The following is a 21,437-nucleotide window of genomic DNA, read 5'->3' on the forward strand; positions in this document are numbered from 1 at the left end:
AAGCGCGCACTACCTTTGGACGCCGAAGAGTTAAATATGCAGTGCCTTAACTAGTAAATTATCTTGCGTCCCTAGAAATCAATGTCACCTTGCTAAACAAAACTGCCATATTTAACATTGTATAAAATCGTATATAGTTTGTACAATTAATGTGTTTTATTATAATTATTATTTTTATTGCTGTTATATTTTGTTGTAGGTGTAACGGGGGCTCGTCAAGCTGTATATTATTCTTGGTGCCCCCCCCCCCCCCCCCTTGCTCACGATGGAAAATAAACAATGTTTCAAGTAACTAAAAGAAACAAAAAACGTCTGCGGGAAATCTTTGCGGCTCTGTTTTAGTGCCTTCTTCGTGCATTCATGTAGCGTGTGCTTTAAAAACAAAAACAAATGGTGTCTGCCACGCAGTGAAACGACGGCATATAGTAAAATTAATTGCCTACAAACGAAGAAAGATCTTTCAGGTTTTTTTCATATTTTTAGGCCTTTGTAAATGAACCAGATATATATTTTTTAGGTTGAAAATGCATATAGTCCTGACATCGTTTTTTATTTTTTTTATTTCTTCATTTTGTTGTTGATAGAACCTCGGTCAAACATATTGCAACTGACGTATAATTCGATTTAAGTAAACCGAGATTAAACGTGTTTGGGCGAACTTCGAATTGTTCGTAAGTTTGCTTTAGGTCCTTAAAGTGATTCGTCACGAAATCGGCTCTAATCACCTTTTAGTTGACACAGATAGCCTCGGAAAAGTTCTTCGTAATAAACTATGTTTTAACGTTGATTGATATTTTTGTGGTGTTCAAGGTCTTGTAGAAAAGGGAACCGCAGATAGGTTTATCAACTCAGTTTAAAAGCCACTACCCTTTGTTAAATTCCGGCATGAGCGGCCACCAATACGTCTTCTTTTGTAGTCAGCCTGGCACAGGGCCGTGTCCTTGGCTGAAACCGGTTTCCAACCAAAGGCGGAACCTCGCACCCTCTGACAGGGGGTCATTTTCGTTGCTGTCATTACTCACAAGAACGCCGCTACTACAACGCACAGTTAGAAAGAAAAGAGACGACACACGCCTACAGAGTTTGTAATCTCCTTTCAGAAATAAGAAAAGATGGCCATTCTGTCACCCATACAAGTTGCCTCGTCAGTGTTTACTGAAAATTGCACCTGTAGAGGTGGCGAAACTTGGTTTATTTGCTAGTTCATCTGTTATGCGAAGCCGGAGTACTACACTCTTCTTATAAATACTCCCGGCTTTTGGGGCATTTCTGGCAACATTCGACGCTGTTACACAAATAATGTCCTTGCTAGTTCCTGTTGGTTGCAACCTGATTGAACAGCAAGTAAGCTATCGAAACGTGAGATAGTCGCAAGCACGCAATTCATAGTGCAGAAGTTAGTCTGGCTTAAATTAACGTTTGACATGTAAGGAAGGAGATCATGTCGCACGGGAGTGCCAGAGAGCCGAGCCCTGATTGAAATGATTTGCGGGTCTAGGCGCAAAGCTAGCTGCTTTTGTCCCTAGTCGATGTTGGAACGCGTTCGAACGCCAACGCAGAAGGCCGGAGGCCAGCGTTCGGCGTCCAAACGTGTTCGAATGCCGAGAGCAAGTCGTCTGCTTTTTGCGCAGGAGTGGCGGTGACGTCAGAACGACGCCGAGCTCTGATTGGCTCTGATTGAACGGATGGTGGTTAGACTTCAGTGTAGGCGTCTAAGGTCAACGAACTATTTTTTTTAATCAGCCATTAAAAACTTGGCGTTCTCACATCATCGCAACCCCTGTGCATGAAGCAGACGAACTTGCGTCCCGCATAGTGTGTAGAGACAAAGGCAGCCAGCTTTGCGTCTACCCACTAATCATTCCAGCCAGAGCTCTCGTCTTCTCCCCTCTCTCAGTTTCTACCCGTATAGTGATAAAGCGTATCACGACAGGTCCCATCTCTACGCAAAGCTGGGAGGAATTGAAGAAAAGAAAAAAAGAACACAAACAGCTCGGTGACCCAACGTTGGGTGCGAGCACACAAATGTACGTATATGCCGAAACGGGCCATCATAATTGGGACAGCGACGTTCGTTCAAATGCCCTGTTCCGGGGGCTTCCAGCCGCGTGCCTGCGCACAAACAAGGCGCGCTTCTCCCTTCGATGCGCCCAAATGGGGAAACAATCTCTGTAAGAGAGAGGAGCGCTCCGGCCGGGCACGCGCGCCGCTTTTGTATGCGCTCAACTCGGCAAGTGGACACACAGCCTGCATTATTCAACACGCACGCAAGCGACCAGCCCGTGCCTTCCCGCAGAAAAAAGCAATGGAAGCCGCTTTTCCCGTGAAAACGCGTACCGAAGGGCAGCGCCCGCTGTCCGCTCAACCGAGGGCCTCTTGTGTCCACGCGCGCTGAACACAGGCGACGCGGGCAATCCAACGGTGCCTGAATTTTAAGCACATCCCACGGCTTCATTTGCAACTTGGGCTCCGGTCGGTCGGATGGCCCCAGATACGCGCCTGCCGCGCACGAACCGACGTTGAGCCAGGGGCTGTTGCGAAAGTCCTCGACGGGGTGTCTCTGCACGGAGCCGGAGAGCAGATCGAGGTAAAAATTGATTGGAATTACTTAATATTGATTAACCCTCGAAGGCACGTGGCGTGTTCGCGGCTTCAATTTGACGCCCGTAAAACAACTAAAAAAACTTTATTATGTTGTGTGTTAGTTTAAACAGCGGGCGCTGTGCCCTTCAGCCAGCCCCAATGGGCGTCTGGTATACGTTTCTCCGCTGTGTACGAGAAGTTGAGCCAGTGCTCTACCACTGCTAGCCTGGGGGTCTTTAACGTACATCACGCAGTAGTGGTACAGGACCGCACGCCAGTATACGATACCCATTCAGATCAAAGGGTCCGGAGGTGCGGAGAGGACCCGGAATCCCTGGGTCCTGCAGCGAGAGTTTCCACTCCACGTGCTCCGAGCTACGGTTTGCATTAGCACACTCGACCACCCATCCCTTCGCAACTCCGAGCTCATTTTTTAACACTAAAAATATAAACACAAACATTTATTTTGTATCTTGGCGCACGTGAGGCTAAAGTTCGCGCTGAGAAACCCAGGGATCCTGACTTCAATCTCCTCCCTGCCCGTTTTAATCTGGACGAGTAGCGTACCGACGTGCGGTCGCGTGTCACTGCTACGTGAGGCACGTTTAAACCACCAGGAGAGACCGGCAGAAATACTGCACTGGCTACATTTTTCTTATACAGCGGATACATCACACGCCTATTGGAGCTAGCTAACTTCCTTCTGTATAGACATATACACAGCACAATTACTTTACAGATATTTCGCGTCAGTTACCAAACATTAACGAAAGCCATTAAAAAGCAAAGAACTAGAAGTTAAAGTAGGCGCAGTTAGAACTTTCACTATCTTTCGGAAGCCTGAAGCCTATATAAAGGTCATATCGTCTACGACGCCACCGGTACTCCACGTTTTTGACCTGCGATTCAAATATCACTCAGAGAATGACTTAATGGAGGATTCCTAACGACTAATTGGCCCTGCCTCGATGACGCGAACGTAAGACTCTCCTTTACGTCATTTCGTGGGTTTTGCGCCGCTTTGTTTGATGAGCTCCCCTTCCTAATTGGTGTTATGCGACTTCCTTGTTGTTGGTTTTTCTGTCATACAAGTGACGATGGCAACCGTGTGCGACGTGATCTTCTGTTTCCTCTTCTGACAATTTTCGCTAGAGAAAATGAAGGCAAGTGTTGTTGCAGCACCCGCTTCATGAGCGTTTTCTTTCTTAACTAGAAGGAAGAAAATGGCGAGTGAGGTGAGGAGTTTTAAAGATTTCTTTTTCGTAATTTAAATGAATTCTTCGCTAAACTCGTTAAAAAAACGGAGGGGGGCATACATTTGAAAACAAAATAAAAATGTATTCACAGAGGGCACCTGTGAAAGGGTGGTGGCTCTTTATACTATTTCAATAGTGCTTTCGCACGATACTCTTCCAATTTGTAACACCAACATTTCCTCATTTAACAGTCCCATTTTAAACATACCATATTGTTCTTTCATGAAAAGCTATATATCTAGAGACACAAAGGTCGAAGGTCCTTTAAACTTCTCCTGTAGGTCGGAGCTATAAATGAGGAATTTAACGACAAATGTCCATCGGTCGTTCGACAACATAATTAAAAATAAAGAACCCAAGAGCACCATATGAAACTTTAATTCTAAAGTGCCGTGTGTGACTTCGCTCTACAGCCTATATCACTAAAGTGAAATGCAGTCAAGCGCTAGGGGGAACACCAGCGCAGCTCCTTGAACAAACGCACAAGCTAAAGGTGAAATTTCAGGGCGCATTCTTCACAGTTGGTTGCATTAGCGGACAGTGACACGCCCATGGAAAGACATTAACTGTTGTGTTGGACGTTGAACTTTTTTTTTTGTGGCTTAGTCCTATTTCTTTCTAACAACGGCTGCCCACATATTTAGGTTGAAACAAAATTATTTATTATCCTTTGTCCTTTCTACGTCTCTATAAAAAAGAAGTCATCCCAAACCAAAACGTGTCACAATTGCGTAGTCGGAGCGGCGCGTCAGGCCTCAAATATAGTTCGCTTGCAGCATGGATAATTTAAAACAACTATAACTTCTTGTGCCAAGAGAAAAAAAAATCTGTAAAAAAAGCTCGAAATTTATCCGAATGTGCGTTTAAGTGATGCAATTTACCTTGTGAAAGTTAAAGGCGTAGTTCTCTTCTCATAGAAAAATGAGATAAACAGTTTGCAGACGGTCGAGTTGGCGCCAGCTCCTAATAGGCACAAAGAAAGAAACGACAATGTGCATTGTCTACTCGCTGCGTATATCGGGAGATGGCAACGGAAGTGACAGCCATTTCTAACTCGGTCGTCCGCTTTCATTCAACATTGCTCTAAACATTACGAAAGTGCAGTTCAATCATAGCAAGCAAAACAACACTCTAGCCCAAACCTAAGTACCTTTAAATGTCGGTCGTCTTCAAGGACGTCCGCCGTGGACCCTGGCAGTTTGTCGGTCTCAATTTCTACAAGAAAGAATCTAAATTTTGAAATTTTGCCAGTCGAACTTCACCACCTTTATGCACGGTTGGTGAAAGTTCAAGCTTTCCATGTTCAGGCGCAATTTTCAGTGTCGTTTTATAGCTCTGGGATCTTTTGTGGACATCCTATACCGCATTAACGCTTTTCGATGTTCAAATTACTATTAGTCACTGGCAAGACGAGAACTGAAGAAAGGTCATTTAGTCATCCCGCCTCCAGCGCAAGCTTCCTACCTTCGATAGTGATGCAGCGTCTTTGCAGGCGCTACCAAACCGCGACGAAAGGCAGCGAGCCGATGCTTGAGGTAGGGCATCAAAAAGAGATGCACTGCCGTTTTTAGTCTATCAGTGACTACAGCAGGAACGCCTGAGTAAACAAAATACATATTGCTCGAAGAAATTTTACGTCCGCATAGAACCTGAACTCTAAACAACGACAAATTCTAATGTCGAAAAAGGGACACCCAATACCGCTTATGCAGAGTCGGGCAAATACATCGACAAGCTCGTAACACGGTGACGTAAAGCGGTAAAAACGGAAGAAACAAACAAAACCGCGCAGCAAGAGGAACCCAAACAGCCATGATACACCCAGCTAAACCCAAAACAACGAAGAACCCTCCAGCCACCGACAGAACAGTCCACAGAGACCGGTCAGCGCTGGGAAAGGGACTTTCTGGGACGACAACGCTCGCTCAAGTATCTACAAGAGCAAAAAACAGTTGCAAGGAGGCTTACTTAATCAGTGGCACCGGTAGGCGATCGAGATGATCGAGACAACAACCCTTTTATAATTAATTGCGTCGGACGGAAACAACGCTGCCGCCGTTGCAAGGTCGGTGGGGAGTGGGACCTGCCTCGGACGGACTGCAGCCTTAATTAGGGCCCGGATCGGTTTGCACACCGACGAGGACGTCAGTCGGATCGCCCCGCGAGACGCGATGACGTGTACGCGCTGCTGGCAGGCGTCGAGTGTCCGACCAGATCGGTTTTTGCCAATTCGGGACGCTGAGGGAAGTTTCTCTGTTGCCGCGTGTGGGGTGGAGCAGGGTGTTGGGTGTCCCGTGGGGACACAAACAACCCCGCTATCCGGGTTGGAAACAAGGGGGACGGGGCCGGGTTTTGAAAGCTATTTATAGGTGCGCCTCTCGGTTTAGTATAAACTTTCCGAAAAATACTATCTGATTTCGAGGCGTTTGATGTCAGCAGCCTTATCGTGTTGACTGTAACTCTGCCTACTTCTGTTCTTTCTGTGTCTATTTCTGGAAAACGGTTGCCATCAAATGCAGCCTCTCCGAAGATCGAGCGATCTATAAAATTATGTTCTTTTGTCTGAAGCCGTATTAATTTTTTTTTTAATTGTACTGTGCTCCACTTGCGCTTGAAAGATTCACTTGCTTTTTAGGCATGTTTTGCTTCCCATTCAACAGCGCTTAATGTTATTATCGAAGACTAAAGGCAGATTCATTTGATATCCGGTACTTTCTCTGACAACCTGAAACTGAGTGTCGAGATATCGCATTCCATTTCAAGGAGTATTAAAGCCTGACTTACATAGTGCGACTTTGCTTGCGATGTCACCAGTTGCGACGTTAAACATTTTAACCTCCACCACTTTTTTTGCATCTGCTAAATCACGAGTAAAATCACACCATGTGAACCATGCATCAGGTTTCTGCATGAAGGTCGGTTTTTGTTTCAAGTTAATTGTGTTGTTCACATCCAAGTCACACATCCCAACATCATCGGTCGTATCTTTTTGGAGCAGGGCAGAAAATGAAGGGTCTAGGCGAGGGGGAACAGGAGAGCACAACCTTACCGTGAAATCAACGTAGTTAACTAAAATTTAAAGCCCACGTAGAACAACAGCACACAGTACCACATTATGCTCTGTGATTAGAGAGTTCCAGCAAATAGTTTTTTGCAAACCCGCTTTGGGCGCGCGCTTCAAAGCAAGCTTCGAATTGGCAGCGTGAGCTTCTGATTCCAGTATTGTTTTACGATAACACAGCCTGCGGTATGCATATGCAAGAAGCTTACCAACATTCCCATGCTGAAGGAGAAGCTGAGAACAAGTAAATAAATAAAGAAATATCTATAATTTTATGAAATAGAAAAAATGATGAAGACACTGATCACGCATAGTTTGCATTTCCATTGTTAAAATATTCCTTATTTGTTGTTTCTTGTTAATTGAATACTTACTTTTTAGTACATGCGAAAAATGAGTCTCAGTGTCATAGACGCAAAAGAGAAGTTCAAAATAATTATTCTAGCTCGAAGTAGATCTTGTGTCATTCAGGGGTCTGATGGGCAATTCACACTCACTTCAACGAGGCCAACATGCCTTTTTTCTAGTCTTGTGCGAATAGTGGATTTTCAGTTCGAAGCGAATTCGAAGCGAATAGTGGTTTTGAGCGAATATTTTCGATTCGAATATCGAATAGTTTTTCCACGCCTTTAACTGCCTTAGCATAATGCTTAGACAAAAACCCAGCTAAACTTGTGAAGGTTGTTCCACTTGTTCATTTATAAGCCAAGTTTAATTTATCTATATTTATGAACTGTGACCTCAGAAAGTCTGATGTTTTGGGACGGTAAGTAAAAGACGGGTTTGACATAAAAGGAATCCTATAGAAATGGCCAACTATACCCAATTGAGCGAATTTACAAAACTTAAATATCCTTTCTTTAATCTTGAGTTAAAAAGAGTTAATTGCGCATGATGAACGCAGGTTGTAAAGGTATCTCTGCCTAACATATACTCTTGCAAAACTGCCAGTTTAATTTTCAAACTTTTACTACAGTGTAGATTTTGTAAAACCCCCAGTGTTCGCGAGCCCTTAATTTTTGCGAATTGAAAAATTCGCGAAATTTAAAGGCACGCAAAAATTTAGGTCCTAAAGAATTTCAATGCAGGTCTCTGGAATTCGCGAAATTTAGTGGCCGCAACTATGTCCTCTGTGACCGATTCGCGAAAAATAGGGGCCGCGAAAATAAAGGGTTTTACAGTATACATATTCACAATGTTTCCATTTATTTTTAAATACAGCCAGCACACGTGCACCATCCCTCTTTGAATGTATGGTTTTCTCCCAAGCACGCAATTGCGATATTCATTCTTTTCCGGTTTTCTCCCAAGCACGCAATTGCGATATTCATTCTTTTCCAAGTGTTTATCGCGGTCGGTTAGCCCCGTTGAGTGCGCTTCTTACCGAGCACCGATATAATAGGAAGAAGCATTACCCGCAGAGCTCGCTTCCGCGGGTACTGCTTCTCCGCAGTGCACTGCTGCTAGGTAAGAAGCGCACTCAACGAGGCTAACCAGCCGTAATCAACACTCTGAAAAACGCGAATAGTGCAGTTCTTCTCGAAGCGAATATCGAATAGGTTATAATTCGAAACTATTATTCAAAATTTCGAGTATTCGCACAACCCTACTTTTTTCATGACCAAACAGCGCAGAAACAGAAGCACAGGCGGGAGCACGAACAAACCACTGCGCTGTTATTTTTGACAGCGGAGTGGTTTCCTCGCCTTCCTGTCCATTTCCTTGTTCTATGTCCTAATTGTTTTACCATGGTTTGCAAAATTGCAATTGTCAATACAAATCAAGACTTTGTAGGAAAATATGGTTGAACTATAAGTTACTTCTCGGTTCTGTACAAGTTAAAGTTATTGAAAATTGAGAGGCCTTCTCCGAGTGTATTGTATTTGCCCTGTAGAAGATAAATTTATTTTTAAGAGTATGACAAAAAAGGCAACCTTTAGGAATACCTCTATTACATTTATGTGCAGTAGCCAGCCACTCTTAGTCAGGCAAAGTTTGCGTCATATTATCACTGAAGCAAGCATTTTGACTGAGACTCTACCACGCTTGAGCAGACGTCGTAGTCATGTCTAAAGGGCTTACCCAAACGCTACGTTAAAGCAACGTTACAATCTTGTATTTTTCTCATCAACAGCGTAACAACAAAACAGCCTGCATTATAGACATAGGTTCCCGCCAACGGAGCGGGATGCACCTATAGTTAAGTGTGCACAATACAAGGCAGCGGGGAATTGTGTTACACAAAACCGAGCTAGTGAAGTTCACAATACATGGGCTTGACCCCACCTCGCAAATGAAACTGTTTGGGAAGGTGGTTCCGGTTCGGGGAATCCTATTCCCGCTCTGTGTCGAGGAAAAAGAAAAACAAAAAGAGGCGAAGACGAGCAGAAACTCAAATACAAAAGAAAAGCACGCTAAGCGAACAGCGGCATCATGGGAGTAGCGAAAGGCAACCCCTGCCCAGGTACCGCCACCAGCCCCCTCCAGAGCAAATAAAAGACGAATAAGAAGAAAAGGAAAAATTAACGAAACTATCTCAAAGAGAAGAAAGAGGGCCCGCTGCTTTTCGCAGATTAACCAGGAAGGTGTGTTTAATTATCCTGCTGATTAGTAATTTAATAGTCGCCGCCACACAACTGTTTCTTGCTTTCCCAGCCCTGTTATAGAGTGACGAGGATGGGGCGGAGAGAGGGAAGAAGTGGGAAAGGGAGAGGGAGGGGGAGGCGATGTCTGTCGGGGAGGGGAGGGGGAGAGGGGTGGGGGTGAATTCACGTGAAAATGTACAGTTTGGTGTCCGTTACACCCCGTTCCAAACAATCGCGATCGAAGGGCGTTCTGAGTTAAGCAGCTGGAGCAGGCTCAGGCTCGTTTGGGATTGGAAACCTGGTACGCCTGTTTTCAGGAAAGCCTGCCACGTTGCCTATAACGGGGTACAGTAATTTCCGGAGGATATTTTTTTTTTTTTTCGTGGAGCAGGGTGTAGCGTTTTCGCCAGTGTTTACTTGAGTGTCACGCAGCGTTCTTGAATTAATGAATAGTGGAGTGACTTTCCCGGGATAGCGTAATGTAAGACGAGTTGAACTCTGTAAAGGGCTGTCGGCAATGGCAACATTGGACAGAAGTTGGTACACGGGCAATCTGGTTTACTGTTATGGTAAACGCTCTTACATTCATGGTAAACTTTGTTACAGTTATAGTAAACGTTGTTAATTTTAAGGTAAACCTTAATATTTGTTTGGCAAACGTTTCTACAGTAAACGATTATGTTTCACGCAAAAATGTGTGTTACTGCTTGAAGACGTTGTTTTAATGACGTCTTTACCGCAACTTAAAAAACAAAGGGTCGTTTCTGCATTATTCGCGAGGGTGCCTACCGCTGCTCTTCTTCCTCAAAGGGTTATATTTGGCGATAAGATAACAACACCAGGCTCGGCACCACTCGCCGCGGCCGCTCTTGGAACTACCGGTGACGCCGGGAAGGAGGGCAATGAGGTTATTGTTATTCTGCTGTCTCGCAAGCCATCAAATCCTGCTGAAACTGACGGAATTGCAAACCCAAGCGAGCGTTTGTCCGCAAACAATTATTGCGGAAGACATACAACAAAAAACATTTGGCTCGCTAGAAACTCAATTTCAATCTCGAGGATAGATGATCCGAAAAGTATTTTTGTGCAGCTTTCGATATGTGCAATTCTCTCAATAACGAGTTGCCAAGAGTGCGTGCAAAGCTATGTGCATCCAACTGTCAACATCATAACAAACAACAATTCAGTTGTGAACCTCTGCAATCTTCTGTTTTGGATAATGTAAAAAAAATAACTACGAACCACGAGGGACAGGCCATACCTGAGGGGATTTAAAGTGCGCATGTAGTGAATTTTTATACGTAGCAGAAATATTCATTTTCTTAGCTTTTTGTCGAATGCAACAATTCCAAAAGCGCATGTAAAAATACGCTTTTGGAATAACAACTTAAACGCACTGTTGCAAATAGTCACGAGAAATACAAAAAAAAAAAAAAAACGAAGAAACTCTTTACTGAACAGAGGGATAATAACTACGGACCACTTCAAGCGATGTTGACAACTCGACCGGATACAATCATCCTTCCAGCTCTGAAGAAAGATCCTGAGCCGCAAAAGGACTCTGAGCCACAATCTCAATTCCGCTATGCAAATAGATTCTCTACCCGCAGCACTCGTCTCTCTGTACACTCGATTCCGAGAATCTGGGCGAACAAACAAACAGTCAGAAACAAGAAAAAAAAAATAAAACGAAGACCTTACTCCTCCTTAAGCCAAACGAAACCCCCTTCAACCGAAGCATTAAAAAAGCTACCTTCGCCCAGTCCGCCCTGAGTTGCAGCCGAACCTGTAAAACCAGAGTTATTACACGGCTCAAGCACACCACTCCCGAGCTTCCAAGTGCAGGAGAGTATGTGTGTCCAACCCCCCAGCCCCTCCACCCCCGACCCAAACCATACTTCCCGTCTATCCTGATTTGTGTCGTACCACCATCCTATTGTGTCTGTTATTCTGTTCTCTCCGGCATTTTCTTTTTACCTTCGAGTAAGTGCCGTTGCTGCATCTAACATAAAACAAAACAAGACAAGAAAGAAACGAGACACCGGGGTTGTTGAGCACCCGCTTCGCGTCCCCCAAAGCCAAGGGGTTTAAACCCCGCCAACCCCTCCAATGTCCCCGCGAGGAAAGACCGCGGGGATAATTGTTTGTAACGCCGGTGGTTCGGGAAATCCGCTTTGAACCGAAAGTGGGTGAGCGTGCGTGCGAGCGGCAGGGGAACTCATGTTTTTGTTTGTCGGGCATTCGTATCGTCGCCGTCGCTTGTAAGCTTTCGTTTCACTAGACTTAAGAGACAGCGATTTTTGGCCGCCAACCGAACCGAATCAGCTTTTTGGCGGGGTAAGCTACCTTCTGTAGAATCGCAGGTTGTTACATTTTTCGCGGGCATCTGAATTGTCGTCGCTAGTAAGCTTTCGTCTGTTACACTTAAGGCCCTGTCACACTGAGGCAACAGTTGGACAACTCTATCCGGCAACACGAGGAAAACTTGTTTACGGCGACCCTGTCACATCGCGGCAACAACAGTCGGACAACATGCTGCTTCCGCCCGGCAACCGCGTTGGCTGATTTGTAGTCCTACCACCCTGTCACACCGCGCTGACGGCGAGGCCAACACGGGAAACACTCCGCCATCTTGATTGTTTACCTTCGTTCGTGCGCGGCGCGGCGTCGCTGGAAAGGTGATCCTGCAAAAGTGCTAGTGCGTCCGAAGGGCCGGAAATAATTACGGAACGACATCAACCAGTGTCTGTGATTAGAAAAGTTGACACGGGGAGTTTCTTCCACCCTTTAATTTATTGAAATATTCTTCATTCACTGACAAAGCAGATAGCCCTAACCGAGGAAAATGAGATCGCTGGTTTATGTTCGGGATTTACGCCACCGTATGAAGTGTTCGTGAAATTCATATTTCTACTGTTAGCGCCAGCTGTACCCCAAAGCGTTTTTTTTTTTTTTTTTTAACTTGGTGTGGAGCTGAATTGACAGTGCTTAAAACCTGCGACATCGACACGATCGGCCTCCATAACAATCGGTGAAATAAATATTTTTCAACGGTGTCTATTTGCCTACCGCTGCTATGTGATCGCTTAATTCTCCAAGACGTCTTGGGGATTTTTGAGACAACCCAGGTGTCTGGTAGAGGCTCTTTCCAAGTTTCTAGCATCAACTATCATGATCAGAGCGGTCGTTTTAATCCTGAATTTTTTTAATCTTTGCTTTCCTGGATTATTTTTTTATTATACCTTATCAGCGGGTGAGTAGGCATACCATTTTATTTCACTAGCGGTAATGTGAGCTGGTCTTTCGGGAATTTTAATTTCAACACTAGTCTGAACGTTCACGAGCGTAGTTGTGACCATTTCGACAATCGCTTTCCGTAATTGCGCAGTAAAACCTTCATCAAATTATATTAGCTGCACGCCAGCCTTAATTATTGTTCAATAACGTTTTCCAAGCCTTTATTTGAGTAAGACGTTATTGATGGGGAACTAGCACTGCAATCGAAGCTATCTGTGTTGTCGAGTCGCAGGCCTGAAATTCACTTAGCAAGCGATCAGGGCAGCACACACTGTCCACCACAAGTCACTGCTGTTTTGTTGCCGAAAGCTGTCATACCTAGACAACATTTTTGTTGTCGTCCATGTTGTGATGCTGTTACCGCGATCCGACAGGGTTGTCGGACAACACGGGGAGCGAGCAACAAGTTTCCCGACTGTTGCACAACATGTTTTGTTGCTGTTGCCGTCGTGTTGCCTCAGTGCGACAAGGCCTTTAGAGACATCTATTTTTTTTTTCCGCCACCCAAGCGAAATCAGCGTTTTGGTGGTATAAGCTGGTACCTTCTGTAGTAACGCAAGTTACAACTTACAAGGATGATTTTTAGTGGTCAGTTAGTGCGCCCAAATGTAAAAAAGAAAAAGCAAAACTAAATGGCGTATGCTTGGGAGAAAAGCGTGTTGGTTCAGGTGATGGATGAAGAAAGAATAAACAATTAACACTGGGGCGTGTTCAACGTTCATGCAACAAAAACAGTGTTTTTCTTCGCAGAAAATGGGGCAACAGTGTTTTGGGGAAAATACAAACAGGGCCGCGAGCAGAGCGCCCAATAAATTATGAGAGCGTCCTGTATGGGAAATGTGACACAGCACTTGTGTCTAATCCGTGCTCACGTTTAACAGAACATCATAACAAGCCCTCCGGTCTCGTTAGGCTGTCCGAACCCGCGCCGTCGGTAGGAGAATACAACTAGAAGGAATCGAGAGAAGGACAGTGGGAAAGAATTTCCTCTCTGGCAGAAAGTGCTTCCTGCTCATCGGCCTTTAACGCAGCGCTAAAACGTTCGCTGTTGCAACCATGAGACTTTAAGCCGGATAATAAGTATTTTCTGTGGCGTTTTATATAAGTACAAAAGCTAATACACTTTTTTTTTTGCTTCTATACATCCGGCATTAATCTCACGTTCTAATAATTTTTTTCTTCCTTGCATTAATACTTAATTCATACGCGCTTGAACAGTCACACTCAATCGCCACTTTCCAATCCTCTTCGTGCACTGAGCCGACCTTTCTTCAAACCGGTGCTCCGTTCGACGGAACGGGTAGACCGCTCCCAATCACCGTTCGTTTCAATCAAGCGATACCTGTACTTCTATACACGGACTCCCCCACAATTTCGCTCTAATCTTCCAACAAGCGGAACATGACATGAACATCGTTTGGAACTAGCCAACCGTTCAAACCGGAGAAAAGACCCGTGTTTGGAGCACGGTGAGCGCGCGAGTCCGCGAGTTCGCTGGGGTAGATAATCTTTCGGTTCGTGGGGGAAATGTGGAAAGAAAAAAAGAGGGAAGGCGATGGCCAGGGGGCGCGACCTAACACAGGTCTCCCAAAACAGCAGACTACAAAGAGTGAATTGATGAAACTCGAGCAGCTGTAATGGACTTTCTGGTAAACCGCGCGCCCTTTTATTATATATGCCCCGAAGAAAACGCTATGAACCATTTCTATTTCCTTTTGTAAAGAAACGACAACCTCTCCCCCCGCGAACGTATTCCGCACCTATCAGAGAATAATGTAATAAGATCGAAAAAAACGTTGAACATAAACGAACAAGACGAGCCATAAGCAAAGGTCTGGGGTTCTCTTTTCATTGTGAAATTGATTATAGCGGGATGGTTGGTGATAATGTTTAATGAATAAATTAAAAAAAAATTAAGCCGGTTGAAATTTTTTGAAAGGGAGCCATGCCTCCAACTGGTGCGAGGCTAATCCACGGGTTACCGGGTAATATTGAGAGAGGAGTGGTCATGGTAAAGTTATTCAAACGCCAATCAACTCCCAGCACATCGTGAAAGGGTGTCCGAAGAGTCATGAGATCATTTCGTTGCTTTACACAAGAGACCGGAAGGAAGGTCTGGCGAGTTAGACTGTGGGAGACCATCAAGACGTCGTCTTTTTTTCGGAATCGGAACAACTTTTAAACAGACATCCAGCATTCGAGGGTGTTGTATAGGAGCGGAGATCACCGCACGTATGCTATGCAGTTTCCAACAATAAAGTCACCGGGTTTCGTGAATGGTTTCGGTTGGACGCGCGACATTCGTAGATTAGCATCCCCATATCTGCTTCACCAGCATTCACTATACAAGATAGTTTATACGAAGGCAAACTGAGAGGAAGGGAGGGAATGAGAACGTGCGGTGACGCCAGAACGCGGATCTCTCATTAGACTGATCAGTCGGTAGAAACAAAGGCTAGATGTCTTATCACTACCTGCTGCCTCCCTCCAATTAGAGCTAGGTAACAAGAGCGTCATCTGCTTCCAATGCAGGATTTAGCGTTCGAGCGCCAAGTGCCGAACGCAGGGGTATGCGGATGTCAATCTATGCGCGAGGAGTATACGATGTTCTTTGCTGTGATTGGAGGTTGGCAGCGGGTAGAGACAAAATCAGTTAGCCTTTGCGCCTACCCACTAATCCTTCCAATCAGAGCTCGGCGTTTGACGTCACCACACGCTTTCCTCTCCTTCTTTCTTTCAGTTTCTTTATGGACAGAATGACATAATTTTACCAACTTCTAGTCGCGCATAAGGAAGCTGGGATGTTGCGAGAGCAGCGAAACAAATTTGTCACATTGTTATTTTATGTAAGCATCGGAAGACTAACGTAATTCATAAAAAAACATTTGAAGTTGCACAACTAAAAAAAAAAAAAGAAAATGCGGAATTTTGTTTTATTATTAGAAATAAAACGCAGTAATGCTATGGCGCGTGGAACGCGCCTCCGACTGTTGTGTTTACTGCGTTCAAAAAAGTTGTCCCTCGATTTCCACCTGGTGACGTAATAGAAGTGTCATGATTTCGCCTGTCCGCGAATCTGACGGCGTCCCAGCAGTGGTGGTGTATGTGACAGACGCCTGTTCTGCTGCAGGCTACTCTCCAGTGTGACAGTCCACGGAAGTTTCTGCAACTAGAAGTTGGGACGCGTTAACTCGTGCTTTTCGCCAACATTTTTACAACCACCCGCCAGGATCGCGACATCCGACGGCATGACACTCCGGCTTCTGTGCCGTCATCTGTTGACACATCGGAACCACTTGTGATGTATGGTCGAGATAGGGCGCTAAACACACCTGTCGGAGACGTGCCCCAAGCACCATAGTAATACGTTTTTTCGTTGCTGTTTTTTTTTTTTTTAATAAATTGTTATCAAGGTTTATGTTACGATAAGGAATGAGGGATATGTCCCTCTTTCGTTATCGTAATTTTGACACCAACAGGTTCAAACATTAACAAAATTTATGACCTGATATTGAAGAGGAAGTTCCAAATATTTTTGCGCAACAACTGAATTATGTAGGCGTTTTCAGCGATAAAATTTAGTTTTAATTAGTTTTATCTAAATAAAACTAAATTTTAGATAATAATCATTCCCGGGAGAAATAAACCCTGGGAGTCAAAGGAATATGGAAGAAATCGCTTTGCTTGTACAGTTTCTTAACGAACACGAACTTTTCATGTGAGTTTTCTAGATGATAAAAATTGTTTTGTTTTTTTCTAACAACGCTCTGCCTGGAATTTAGTACAAGTGTGACTAGAATAATAGCATTAATCCAGACACATCTCTTTTTGATTTTTTTTTAATTATATTTTTAAAACAAAGAATCTCTGTTCCTGTGGATTGGTTGATTGCACACACCTTTAATGACTATATATTTGCGCTTGTCACGCTGCGGTAGTCCTTGAAGGGGAGTGTGGAGTTGGTCTCGTTTTCCTGGTCGTGGTCAGAACCCGGTCTCCTAGCGGAGGCGCCGCTGGGTCTCTGAGGAACATGACCAGGCCAGGCCAAAGCTCTGGGGCGTGCTCGACTGGGTTGATGGTATCAGGGCAGGCCCAGGCGTGCTAGGGTGAGGGTATTCTGGGGCGCGTTCGATGGATGCCAATGCCCGTTGTCAATGTGCGGCACACTGCGGGCAGGACCACATGAAATGGAGCAGGTACGGTCTGGAGTGGAAGCTTAGGCAGGTGCCAGGTGCAAGTAACACTCTCCCCCGTCATTCCCGTAGAACCGTTGCAGAAGATGCGGTGTCGATAGGGTCCCCGTCTAGATTTAGGGAACCGAAACAGCTTCCCTACGTCGGTCGTGTAGAGCATTTTTTTTTTTTACTCATTTGTTTAAAAACTAAGTATGCACTGAATTCCAGGAAAGGCTAAATATGTATTTATTTTCCCCCGTGTTTTTGAACCTACTTTCACGGCTTCGTCTTTCCACCCCCAGGCGCTGTGAATATTTGATGCGCTCGAGAAGGCTAGTGAGCAAATCTGCCACCGCAGATTTTTGTTCCAGCCGCTAGATGCCGTTGATTTCGCTGGAGTTACCAATCGTTTTTGCGATGAAAAATATGTCGTCCTGTCCATTTGCTGTTTTTTCTACGTTTTGGAGTTTTTTTTTTTCGACCCCACTCTGAGGTTAATTCAACACAGTCATACTGCACACTTGCATATTGCCTCCAAAATAATACTTCGCTTTCCTTTCAGAAACATTCACCCCCGTCAACAACACGACCAGAACCGCGTGATCTTCTGTGGAGCCGGGGCACACAGGTGAGTAATAGGCTTTCAACTCAAGCCATACATGCCCGTAAACTTTGTTTGCTCACACAAAGCTTCCCCGGTCAATGTTTACCAGATATTTGCGAGTTTTAGAACACGATGCCTCAACGCTTTCTGTCTCCCAATCTGCTCGGGAGTCCCAAAAGGTTGGAGTCCCATTTTCTAGAACTCTCTATCCTCAAGCTATTAGCGCGCAAACGTATTGGGACTCCCATTGAAGGTGAATGCTTGCGGTCAAACATAGAAACATTTCAAAAGCCGAAGGAGTACTTTTAAACCCTTCCCAATCTGCTCGGGAGTCCCAAAAGGTTGGAGTCCCATTTTCTAGAACTCTCTATCGTCAAGCTATTAGCGCGCAAACGTATTGGGACTCCCATTGAAGGTGAATGCTTGCGGTCAAACATAGAAACATTTCAAAAGCCGAAGGAGTACTTTTAAACCCTTCCCAATCTGCTCGGGAGTCCCAAAAGGTTGGAGTCCCATTTTCTAGAACTCTCTATCCTCAAGCTATTAGCGCGCAAACGTATTGGGACTCCCATTGAAGGTGAATGCTTGCGGTCAAACATAGAAACATTTCAAAAGCCGAAGGAGTACTTTTAAACCCTTCCCAATCTGCTCGGGAGTCCCAAAAGGTTGGAGTCCCATTTTCTAGAACTCTCTATCGTCAAGCTATTAGCGCGCAAACGTATTGGGACTCCCATTGAAGGTGAATGCTTGCGGTCAAACATAGAAACATTTCAAAAGCCGAAGGAGTACTTTTAAACCCTTCCCAATCTGCTCGGGAGTCCCAAAAGGTTGGAGTCCCATTTTCTAGAACTCTCTATCGTCAAGCTATTAGCGCGCAAACGTATTGGGACTCCCATTGAAGGTGAATGCTTGCGGTCAAACATAGAAACATTTCAAAAGCCGAAGGAGTACTTTTAAACCCTTCCCAATCTGCTCGGGAGTCCCAAAAGGTTGGAGTCCCATTTTCTAGAACTCTCTATCGTCAAGCTATTAGCGCGCAAACGTATTGGGACTCCCATTGAAGGTGAATGCTTGCGGTCAAACATAGAAACATTTCAAAAGCCGAAGGAGTACTTTTAAACCCTTCCCAATCTGCTCGGGAGTCCCAAAAGGTTGGAGTCCCATTTTCTAGAACTCTCTATCCTCAAGCTATTAGCGCGCAAACGTATTGGGACTCCCATTGAAGGTGAATGCTTGCGGTCAAACATAGAAACATTTCAAAAGCCGAAGGAGTACTTTTAAACCCTTCCCAATCTGCTCGGGAGTCCCAAAAGGTTGGAGTCCCATTTTCTAGAACTCTCTATCGTCAAGCTATTAGCGCGCAAACGTATTGGGACTCCCATTGAAGGTGAATGCTTGCGGTCAAACATAGAAACATTTCAAAAGCCGAAGGAGTACTTTTAAACCCTTCCCAATCTGCTCGGGAGTCCCAAAAGGTTGGAGTCCCATTTTCTAGAACTCTCTATCCTCAAGCTATTAGCGCGCAAACGTATTGGGACTCCCATTGAAGGTGAATGCTTGCGGTCAAACATAGAAACATTTCAAAAGCCGAAGGAGTACTTTTAAACCCTTCCCAATCTGCTCGGGAGTCCCAAAAGGTTGGAGTCCCATTTTCTAGAACTCTCTATCGTCAAGCTATTAGCGCGCAAACGTATTGGGACTCCCATTGAAGGTGAATGCTTGCGGTCAAACATAGAAACATTTCAAAAGCCGAAGGAGTACTTTTAAACCCTTCCCAATCTGCTCGGGAGTCCCAAAAGGTTGGAGTCCCATTTTCTAGAACTCTCTATCCTCAAGCTATTAGCGCGCAAACGTATTGGGACTCCCATTGAAGGTGAATGCTTGCGGTCAAACATAGAAACATTTCAAAAGCCGAAGGAGTACTTTTAAACCCTTCCCAATCTGCTCGGGAGTCCCAAAAGGTTGGAGTCCCATTTTCTAGAACTCTCTATCGTCAAGCTATTAGCGCGCAAACGTATTGGGACTCCCATTGAAGGTGAATGCTTGCGGTCAAACATAGAAACATTTCAAAAGCCGAAGGAGTACTTTTAAACCCTTCCCAATCTGCTCGGGAGTCCCAAAAGGTTGGAGTCCCATTTTCTAGAACTCTCTATCGTCAAGCTATTAGCGCGCAAACGTATTGGGACTCCCATTGAAGGTGAATGCTTGCGGTCAAACATAGAAACATTTCAAAAGCCGAAGGAGTACTTTTAAACCCTTCCCAATCTGCTCGGGAGTCCCAAAAGGTTGGAGTCCCATTTTCTAGAACTCTCTATCGTCAAGCTATTAGCGCGCAAACGTATTGGGACTCCCATTGAAGGTGAATGCTTGCGGTCAAACATAGAAACATTTCAAAAGCCGAAGGAGTACTTTTAAACCCTTCCCAATCTGCTCGGGAGTCCCAAAAGGTTGGAGTCCCATTTTCTAGAACTCTCTATCCTCAAGCTATTAGCGCGCAAACGTATTGGGACTCCCATTGAAGGTGAATGCTTGCGGTCAAACATAGAAACATTTCAAAAGCCGAAGGAGTACTTTTAAACCCTTCCCAATCTGCTCGGGAGTCAAGCTATTAGCGCGCAAACGTATTGGGACTCCCATTGAAGGTGAATGCTTGCGGTCAAACATAGAAACATTTCAAAAGCCGAAGGAGTACTTTTAAACCCTTCCCAATCTGCTCGGGAGTCAAGCTATTAGCGCGCAAACGTATTGGGACTCCCATTGAAGGTGAATGCTTGCGGTCAAACATAGAAACATTTCAAAAGCCGAAGGAGTACTTTTAAACCCTTCCCAATCTGCTCGGGAGTCCCAAAAGGTTGGAGTCCCATTTTCTAGAACTCTCTATCGTCAAGCTATTAGCGCGCAAACGTATTGGGACTCCCATTGAAGGTGAATGCTTGCGGTCAAACATAGAAACATTTCAAAAGCCGAAGGAGTACTTTTAAACCCTTCCCAATCTGCTCGGGAGTCCCAAAAGGTTGGAGTCCCATTTTCTAGAACTCTCTATCGTCAAGCTATTAGCGCGCAAACGTATTGGGACTCCCATTGAAGGTGAATGCTTGCGGTCAAACATAGAAACATTTCAAAAGCCGAAGGAGTACTTTTAAACCCTTCCCAATCTGCTCGGGAGTCCCAAAAGGTTGGAGTCCCATTTTCTAGAACTCTCTATCGTCAAGCTATTAGCGCGCAAACGTATTGGGACTCCCATTGAAGGTGAATGCTTGCGGTCAAACATAGAAACATTTCAAAAGCCGAAGGAGTACTTTTAAACCCTTCCCAATCTGCTCGGGAGTCAAGCTATTAGCGCGCAAACGTATTGGGACTCCCATTGAAGGTGAATGCTTGCGGTCAAACATAGAAACATTTCAAAAGCCGAAGGAGTACTTTTAAACCCTTCCCAATCTGCTCGGGAGTCAAGCTATTAGCGCGCAAACGTATTGGGACTCCCATTGAAGGTGAATGCTTGCGGTCAAACATAGAAACATTTCAAAAGCCGAAGGAGTACTTTTAAACCCTTCCCAATCTGCTCGGGAGTCCCAAAAGGTTGGAGTCCCATTTTCTAGAACTCTCTATCGTCAAGCTATTAGCGCGCAAACGTATTGGGACTCCCATTGAAGGTGAATGCTTGCGGTCAAACATAGAAACATTTCAAAAGCCGAAGGAGTACTTTTAAACCCTTCCCAATCTGCTCGGGAGTCCCAAAAGGTTGGAGTCCCATTTTCTAGAACTCTCTATCGTCAAGCTATTAGCGCGCAAACGTATTGGGACTCCCATTGAAGGTGAATGCTTGCGGTCAAACATAGAAACATTTCAAAAGCCGAAGGAGTACTTTTAAACCCT

The sequence above is a fragment of the Ixodes scapularis genome, unplaced genomic scaffold (genome assembly GCF_016920785.2).
Source record: "Ixodes scapularis isolate PalLabHiFi unplaced genomic scaffold, ASM1692078v2 PGA_scaffold1__304_contigs__length_218370807, whole genome shotgun sequence".
Taxonomy (NCBI): Eukaryota; Metazoa; Arthropoda; class Arachnida; order Ixodida; family Ixodidae; genus Ixodes; species Ixodes scapularis.